Here is an 8822-nt window from a genome sequence, read left to right on the forward strand (position 1 = left end):
ATATATATATTTTTTTTTTTTTTTTTTTTTTTCAGAGAGGAAGAGAGAGGGGGAGAGAAAGATAAAAATACTAATAATAAGAGAGAATCATTGATTGGCTGCCTCCTGCATGCCCCCTATTGGGGATCAAGCCCACAATCTGGGCATGTGCCTTTGACCAGAATTTAACCTGGGACCCTTCAGTCCGCAGGATGATGCTCTACCCACTGAGCAAAGCTGGCCAGGGCTTGAATATTGTTTGATAAAATTTCTGATCCATTAGGTACTTTCTTACTATTAATTAACATCTCCATACAGATTGTAAAATTGCATTTGAGGTGCCACTGTTGGTATGGAAGACCTTTGCTTAAATTCTGTATGTTACTTATTTTAGAACTAACAGAAATTACTACATTCCAGACATATTTAGAGTATATTGTGCATAATTTAAAAATCTGTATATTTTTAGTAATTTTTATATTGGTTTGAGGTGTGTCTGTGAGAGATGGAAAGAGTCAAGAATGAGAGAGCGGAAGAAAGTGTTTTCAGTGTCTCAAAAGGATTAACTTGGTTATTCAGGAATGATCTCAATTTTGTTTTGCACATATTTTGCTCTGAATTTTAGCCAGAAATTTAAGGCTGTATTAATTCTTGTTTTAATTCTAGCAACTCCAGTCTTAAGGAGAGAAGTCTAATATACTCAGTACTCAACATTTATGTCTTAATTTCCAGTCCTGACCTTATATATTACACAATATTTTAATGGATTGGAATTCTGCTTGGTGGCCTTTGAAACATTTAATCATGACTTTGACATGAGGATCAACAGGAGTTCTGTCTTTCCTGTTTGCTAAGCTTGCTTTCCAGGACTCCTTCCTGAAAGCATACACCAATCCTTGGAACTTGCCAATAAATACTCAAACTAAAACAATGCTCCCACTCACTTAGGTTTCTGGACTTCTTTCTACTTGGTCATTTAGCCGTGTGGCACAATATGATATACAGAATATTAACATCTATGAGGATGGGTAGGTCTTAGACCTGCTTCTTACCAGCTCTGAAACTTTGAGAAATTTAAGAGATTTAAAATTTGTATTTTGAATTAACCAGACTTTGAATACCCTGAAGTGATAATTGATTGCTTGCTTCATCTCCCCATTTTCACAAGAAACTAAAGGAATTAAGTAGAATTTATAATTGATTGAATTTAAGTCAGCCTAAAAGAAAACATGAATCTCAGGAGCCTCATACAAGGGCTCAATTAGGAGAAATGATTCATTTTATTTTTGTTTAATTTTTTTTGTTGAAAGTATATCCTTCTTTTCTCCAACTGACCCCTTCTAGCCAGCCCCCACCACTCACCCAAGGTCTTCACCAGCCTATTGTCTGTGCCCCTGGGTTATGCATATATGTATACAAGTTCTTTGGTTGATTCCATTTTTCCCACCCACCTACCCCTGCCTTCCTTTGAGATTCAGTAGTATGTTCTACTTTAATCACATGTGAAACACTGCAAGATGATACAAGTGTGGTACTGGGAGGCACAGTCCTTCCTCTTAGAGTCCCTTCCTCTGCCTTCACACAGGGTGAGGTCTCAGTCATCTCAACCAGATAGATATTAAAAAAAACTCTTAGGAACCTCTGCTAGAGACCTCATTATGATGTTCCCACTTTCCCCCTTGCAAAAGTATTCTCCATTCAGTTATCCTGATCTTCTTTCTACCTCTTTGGAAATTTAACATATTTCCTTTGTTCACATATATACAAAGTTGTGAGATATTCTCTTAGATAGCATTCTATTTAAAATTCTGTAAAATAGTATATAATGATCTACCACTAAAACTAAAGCATCTTATAAAAACAAGTTAGTTGTTGAAGCCTAATGGTAGTTAGTAAAGGAGTTGAATATTATATTTAGCTCTTTTTAAAGTTATTAGCCAGTAGCTATTACTGAGAATGCCTTAGTAAGAACAACAAAAAAGTAATAATATATATTATTGCTCTATTACTTAAAATTATTATGTTTAATTCAGTGATATGAGTGAGCTGAACCCTTTTGGGAATGACACTACCATGGGACTATGCAGGCCTTGAGTTTGTCTAAGAAAAAACACACCTAATTTACCTTTGTATTCAATGTCTCCTTTTCCTCTTATGTTCAACTTGTCTCATGGGATACAATAGGCCTATCCAATACTGTTGAAAGAAAAAATGTGGAAAATGACAGTGATTATTCCTTACAGGAATATGTGTGTATATGGGAGCTAGTGGGTAAAAGATGGCAGAAATATGAAACCTAGATAGGAAATTCATAGTAAGTTAGAAAGAAGCATCCCAATCAGGCCTCGAAATAGAACCATAGATAGCTGAAACTGCTCTTCATCTTAGAGAGAGAGCTATTTTAGATTTTTTCCATAAAATTTTCATGGGAAGGGTTTTTATATTTTTTTTCATAATATTATTTGAGTTTAGTTATTTGTAGTCTTTGTCTTTAGTCATAGTAGTCTTTGTGACACTACTTAACGAAAACAGAGTGAATAGAAACTATATTTATTTTTAGTTTAGCTAATCACATCATGGACCTGTGCAGTGGCAAATATGCTAAGTGCAGTCCATTCTGTTATAACTCAACATATGTATTTCTTTAGCACTGTGCAAAATTGAGAATAAGGTTCACGGGGCTAGTGGGAAAATGGGGTTAGGGGCACAACACCTAAAAATCCATCCATGACACATATAAAAGACAGGAATCTAATAAAAATAGTAATACAGTTTTTATACACATTAAATGGTTAAGACATACATAAATGCTATAAAAAATACAGCACTTTACAATGAAAAAGACTGAAGTTTGTTTGTGGAAGTGGATGTCCTAAGGGTTGTAGTTGAATTACTGTGAGATGGTAGAAGGAGATTACTGAAATAATTCCAAAGTTTTAACAAGTGTTGTGGATGAATGTGGATCATCACAGAGATGGGGACCTACAATAGACGGTATATATTTCTAGGAATACTAGACACATGTATGTGTGTGTGTTTTCTGTGTATTCCTATGCAGCTCAGTTTAGCTTGGTGCATGTAGCAAATTTAAAATTTGCATTTTACTCAAATTGTTCCCCAATTTTTCAATTATTTTAGGGGGAAAAATCACATTTTCAAAGCAAGCATGTATAGCAGAATTAACTGCAAGCAAAATGGCTAATGCTGATCATAGTTCACATGTTCTGAGCCCTTATTATTTGTCAGGCACAGTTCCAATCTTTTGACATATATTAATTAGCTCATTAAATTCTGTTAACAACCTGATTAAATAAAAACTGTTATTACTCCTGGTTATAGAATAGGACACTGATTCACAAAAGCATGAAATAACTTGCCCAAGTTAAGAACTAAGTGGGTAAGACTCCAGCTGTCTTAACCCTCTGCTCTTCTTTCCTTACTGCTCAAAGGAAAGTAACTATCTTTGAATACTAAACCTCAACTTTACAGGGGAGCAAAAATTACTAAACCTTCCTGGCATATCATTTGTCATGTCATTTTAATGGGTGAACTTCTTCAAACCAGTAGGACATTCATTGAATATGACCTAAAGGGCCTAATGATAAAGGAACTGTTTAAGCTATGCCAGAAGAATCTAGTTCATTAACTCTGTGCTTTCTTCTTCTCCATTTCCTAGGAAGAATTTTAATAAAATGAAAATGGACAGCAGTGGGAGGGGAAGAACAAATAGATGATTACATAAAGGTACATGCCTATACTTTGCTAGGGGTGGGTCTATATTTGGTAAGATTAGGCCCCATTGTGTTTTTATGCTTAATAGTTACAGAACTGAAACTTGTCCTTCAGGACAGGAATTTGCCATTTACACGTTCCAACATTCCTTGTCTCCTGAGCAAAACCACTGCATTGATGTCATCTAATCCCCTTGTTTTTATATTTTTCCGCTTAGCTCGATACTGTTTCCGTTCTTGTCTAGTCATTCTGCCATACTGTAATGGGAGTTGTTTTTGTTTTCTGTTGTCTCTCCTTATCCCCTTTTTATGTTTTGCTGAGAAAAAGTGAGAGTAGTAGGAAGTGGTTTTCAGGAAAAAACAAGAAGCAAAACCCCTGAAGGCTTTGAGATAGTGATAAATAAGTGGTCCATTCTTCCTCATTCTTACTATTAAAGATGTATCTTTCTCTGCAACTATTATGTAAATATCTTATATAAGTCAAATTATTTAAAAATTAAAAGTTATAAAAATTGCATATCAATTTTAAGAAATACATGTTAATTTCTTTAAAAAATTATTATCTTGTATAACCAGAATTGATAATTACCCAAGCCCAGTGGTTCTGAACTTTGGTTGTATGTTAGGATCAATACCTAGGGATAGTTTTAAAATTACTTAATCAATAGCAATATCCCCTTTTCCCTCTCTTCTTTCTCTAAAAGAACAAGAAGCTAACATGAGTTGATCAAAGGAAGGAATGCTATTTGTATTACTGTATAAAGACTGTGCTGGATAACATAGTCATTCATCATCATTTATATACCTACCAAGGATGTGAGGAAGAACATGGTGACGAAATATATATCTGAAATTAGAGGACTCAGAGATCTGAAGAGTTGTGTAGAAATTAGTTAGCTGAAGGTGAAAGTGGCATGTGAGAATGTTACAGGAAGAATAATCTAGGCCAAAGGTAAAACTCTGTGATGATAAGGAGACTGAGATTTCTGAGGAATTTTTCAGAAGGTGGGTGTGGATGACTGACAGAGATTGTTCTTATGTGACCTTCCCGTCTAAGGTTGGGTAGCCTGAGGGTATGACCTAGTTGGATGTTCCATCATCACTTTTCTCTCAGTGCTTCTCTGTGCACTCTCCTGCCAACAACCACTTTCTCTTCACTGACTTTATTTACTGCTCTGTCCATATTAAGTTTCTTTTCTGATCATTTTTGTGTCTGTGTTTGGCAGCATCTTTTCCTCAAATATTTAAGAAACTTTGGTCAAACTGACCAAAGGGAATAAGTTCAAGGAAGGCTCTGGGGACTTGGATTTTGGCCTTGGCCCCAGCATCCTATGCAAGTCCTAACTCTTTCAGAACCTCAGTGTTCTCACCTGAAAGGGAGTGAGTAGGTCAAAAGATCTCCAAGGTTCCTGCACATTGAAGAAGCTCTTCAAATCAAAGGTCTTCATCTTGAGATAAGGGATTGGCTCTTTATTTAGTTAAATTGCTCTTTTTAAATGGCCATTGCTAGGACATGAGACCAGCCAAGAAATATACACTTTAATGCAGATAGATTCAGCCAAACTTGGGAAGCCTTCTTTTTATGTAATAGAATACCAATAAATATGAATATTATAGTCAGGTGGCCCTAATTTTTGTCTATTTCTGTAGATCTAGATGCTGTACTACCAAAGTTAAATAATAAAAATTTCATCAGAAACACAATATGGGAACATGAAATCTTAATTTGTGTATATGGTGAACTTTGAGGTGAAATGGATTCAGTCATTCAAAACAATGATAATCCTGTTACATTAAGAAGTAATTTATTTAACTAAAATGAAAAAAAACACTTGAAAATAGCAAGTAGGTAATTCTCAAGCACTACTGTTAGGAATGTAATTTGGAATCACCATTTTTGAAAACCATTTGTCAATATCTCTTACAGCCTATGAACCAGCAATTCCACCCAACAGAAATGAGCATATTATGTTCACTAAAAGCATGTTTATAATTGGTAGTAGACCAAAACTAGAAACTACTACTCAAATGCCCATCAACAATGAAAATAATAAATAAAAGTACTTCCTAGTCATATAATGGAATCCATGTAGCAATGAGAATGAAGAACTTGAAACAGCACAGAAAAACATGAGTGAAATTCAGAAACTTAATGCTGAGCAAAAAAAGCCACACAAAAGAGCATATAGCATATGACTCCATTTACATTTTCTACAAAAACAAACAAAACAAATCTAGGATGTTAGATGTCAGAATGGTTAGATGTCAGAATGATGACCATTGGGGAGCATGATGGCCATTGGGGAGATGGCCACAGGGGGCTTCCGGAGTAATATTCAGTTTATTGAACTGTGCGCTGGCTACACTGGTATGTTTAGTTTGTAAAAATGTATGATTTCTTAAACTTTCTGTATAAACATTTTGTTTTAATAGCTATATTTTAAAAAAAGGGTTTGCTCTTTATTAGTTCACTTGATCCATACAATTCCAGCAGATAAAAAGGGAAGGTAATTTTTCTCTGAATTTGTAGAGAGAAAACAGACTCACAATTTGGTCAAAGATCTCTGGATTAATTAGCGGTAGAGTGAGGTCAGGTTTATATACCGGGCTTGAGGGAGATAACTTCTGAGGGGTGGAATTAGAACAGTGCCTGACACATAGTAGGTGCTCATAAATGTCATTTGAAGCTGCATCATGGACTAATGCCCTTCCAGTTCCACAAGGCCATCATTTTTCTCTAGAGGGACCATTTGCCATATCCCTGACAGAGCAAGTGCATTTTCTCCTCAGAGAGAAATGGAGATGAGCCCTGAGTCAAATGTACCAAGAAGCTGCTGAAATACCTGTGGAGAATTGCATAAGTTTGTCTCTCAGGCTTAGAAAAGAATGAGTCAGAGACTCAGTTCTCAGATATGATGCCTAGGAAAACAGGAAGAAAGTTAACTTAGGCAGAAATCCATGAATGTGACCTTGGATAAATCATTGAACTTCTTTGTGGGCAATAGTTTGAAGCACAAATTTGATATCTTCTTCTTAGGACCATAGAATACTTTTTGGTTAACCTTTTGAGACCCCTAAATTTTTTGCTTTCCTATGATCAGATTCTCATTATTTTCAAGGGCATCTGATTGTTTCTTAAACTTGACAGTTCCTTTGGTCTTATTTAAAGCCAAAAATTTGATTGATTTAATTTACAATTTAAGTGTGAATATGCCCAGTTTTCTGCCTGTCATTATAGTTCAGATGTACCAACAAGTTACACAGAGTAATCAGAGGTCCTTTTTTGACTATGTTTGTTCCAAAAATGTAAAACAGAACTTTTCTTTCAACAGAAAATTCCAGTTATTTATGATGTGGCTAAAGAAAAGATAAGAAGTTCTGGAATGGAATCTGTTATTGCTTGGATAATAAAAGCTCAGGTCCTTCTTTGGAAAAAAATAGAGAATGATAAATGGTTTGATTTAGGATTTGGCTGTGATGTCAAGGTCAGCCAATGAGCACAGAGGAAATCTGAGAAAAATAAAGGGATAAATAAAAGCAGATGTTTGGAAAACCTTCTTGACTATTGCTAATGCAGTTGTATGGTTAAAAATCAAAATTTCAGGGTTATATATCTATCATTCCTAATAAGGTTATAATGAATCGGTGTTCAAAAACCTCTTTACCATGTCAACTGCACTTTACCATGAAATGACAATTTCCAAATCATGATGCATATTTTGTATCTGAAGTACTTTAGAGCTGAAATCCTTGTTGTGATATTCTTCAAGGAAGTCAGCTGCCATGTCTTTTAAACTCACCATCTTTATTTCAAATTAATGTGAGAGAGAAGTCTTATGGGGAGGGGAAAGGAAGTAAAGTTGAAAAGTTTTTGTTTCTGGTTGGTCAGAAACTATTTTCTCAGAATCAAATTTCTTTTTACCGTTTGTTGTTTCTGATGACAGGAAATAGGGAAGTTATAGTTGGTTACCAAAGGCTGTCATTTGAAAAGTTTGAGTAGTCTAAAAGAGGAAATAGATCACTAATTACTGAGCCAAAAAGGAATAAAGTAGACATGTTAGAGATAGGAGGCGCTTAGATGAACATAAATGGCCAAGAAGAACTTTTGATTATAAGACAAGACTCAAGATATGTGAAAAAGAAAATGATCAAGATTAGTGTGAAGGGTTTAAAACCATACTATTGATATTTACTTGACAATTTTCTCTAAAAAAGACATTATCTGCTTTACTGGTTAATTTTCAAAAGAATTACATTTCATAATATAAAAAGTAAAAAATCTCACTACAAAGCCTTGACTTAATTCAGTTGAATTCCTGCCTTGGTGTTAGTTGTACAGCCTTGAGCAAATTACCTAGCACTCCCCTCCTCCCCCCAACCCTCACTTTCTTCATCTGTAAAATGAAGAAATAATAGTATCTACTGCAGGGGATGGTTTTAAGGCTTCCATGAGATGACACATATAAATTGTTTAATTCAGAGCCTATATTACATAAAAAGAGCATTAAATGTTTTTGTCTATGGTAGATCATCTTAAATATATTCACACTAAGGGGATCTTTCTTTCTTACTTTCTTTTTTTTTTTTTCCTCTATCACTGACAGCAGTGTGGTGACAGCCATGGAGAAGAGGATGAGGGGAAGTTGAAGAGGGAGGAATAAATGGTGATGGACAAAGATTTGACGTGAGGTGGTGAACACACAATATAGTCTATTGGTGATGTGTTGTAGAATTGTGCCCCTGAAGCCTGTGTAATTTTGTTAACCAGTGTCTCCACAATAAATTCATTTAAAAAAAATAAAAAAAGTATTAAAAAATGTGAAGTGGCCTAAACCGCTTTGTCTCAGTGGATAGAGCGTCAGCCTGCGGACTGAAGGGTCCCAGGTTCGATTTCGGTCAAGGGCATGTACATTGGTTGCGGGCACATCCCCGGTGGGGGGTGTGCAAGAGGCAGCTGGTCAATGTTTCTCTCTCATCAACGTTTCTAGCTTTCTATCTCTCTCCCTTCCTCTCTGTAATAAAAATCAATAAAATATATTTTTTTAAAAATGTGAAGTGGCTTAAAAAGTTGAAAATAATAAATACAGTTTTATTTTGTCTATTTTGTTTTAT

At 35.2% G+C, this 8822-nt stretch overlaps 1 long non-coding RNA gene across 1 annotated transcript in view; it reads left to right on the forward strand.

Annotated features, from left to right (window-relative positions):
- Nucleotides 1-8488, forward strand: part of LOC311626100 — a 152190-nt gene extending 143702 nt beyond the window's left edge. Inside the window, exons 2-3 of the long non-coding RNA XR_014795635.1 lie at nucleotides 3656-3723; nucleotides 8315-8488. This is a non-coding gene — a long non-coding RNA (uncharacterized lncRNA). The remainder of the gene's footprint in view (nucleotides 1-3655; nucleotides 3724-8314) is intronic.
- The last annotated feature ends 334 nt before the right edge of the window (nucleotides 8489-8822 follow it).

This window comes from Pipistrellus hanaki (assembly GCF_964339955.1).
Source record: "Pipistrellus hanaki genome assembly, chromosome: 1".
NCBI classification, from domain to species: domain Eukaryota; kingdom Metazoa; phylum Chordata; class Mammalia; order Chiroptera; family Vespertilionidae; genus Pipistrellus; species Pipistrellus hanaki.